Genomic DNA, 860 nt, shown 5'->3' on the forward strand with positions numbered 1-860 from the left:
GTGAGTTTACGAGAGAGCGACTCTCAGACAGACGAGCCCACTTGCCGGCCCTGCGGATGTAACTCTTACTGATACACACACTAGTTCAGGCACGAGCTAGCTGTGGACTCACTAGGCGAGGCTTTGCAGCTCCGGAGCCCCGACTAGATGTGGCCCCTGGACCGCAGACCTGACCTCTGAACCATGGGCTGAAGAATCCTCTGCTTTTATGAATCCCTCAGATTCAGGTGCTTTCTGACTAGAGCAGCATCACAGCAAAAGGCACGTATGTCAGTTTGTCCCACAACCGCCAGCTTTGAAAGAGACTCTGCATCTCCACGGATCTTCTGTTGGGAGCCATGTGAACCCCTGTTTCTCCACAAACATTTATCCATTTGTTTTGGCATCTGTTGATGGTTCTTGATTGGATCTATTATTGAACATGGAGTGCCTTGAATTTTGAGTTTTGAAAGAGAGCGACTCCACCTAAGAAAGGGTGCTACCTCTGAGGGGCCACAGTCCTGAGAGCAGGGTGCGCCTGCCAGGTCAGAGTTGAGAACACTGGGCTGTGACCCCCTTGTTCAAGGGGTCCAGGCCCCTGGTGCTGCTCCCCCAGCCCCCTGCCCATTCTCTTCCCTGGGCACATTTCTCACATATGCTCCTTTCTCTGCCACTGGGAAGTGGGTTCAGGCTCAGCCTCCATCATGAAGAGTGATGAGGTCGCCATCTTGAGGTGAGCCATTGAGGGGCACAGGGCAGCCTGCAGGCTCCTGCCCTGGGGCTTCTTCACCCATAGCAACATGCCACTCCCTGCTACATTCCCGCCACTTCCCCAACGCTGTCATTTCGTCTTGGACCCTAATGTGTCTGTGCTTCTCCTG

Source organism: Tupaia chinensis, unplaced genomic scaffold (assembly GCF_000334495.1).
Source record: "Tupaia chinensis unplaced genomic scaffold, TupChi_1.0 Scaffold000570_1, whole genome shotgun sequence".
Classification (NCBI taxonomy): domain Eukaryota; kingdom Metazoa; phylum Chordata; class Mammalia; order Scandentia; family Tupaiidae; genus Tupaia; species Tupaia belangeri.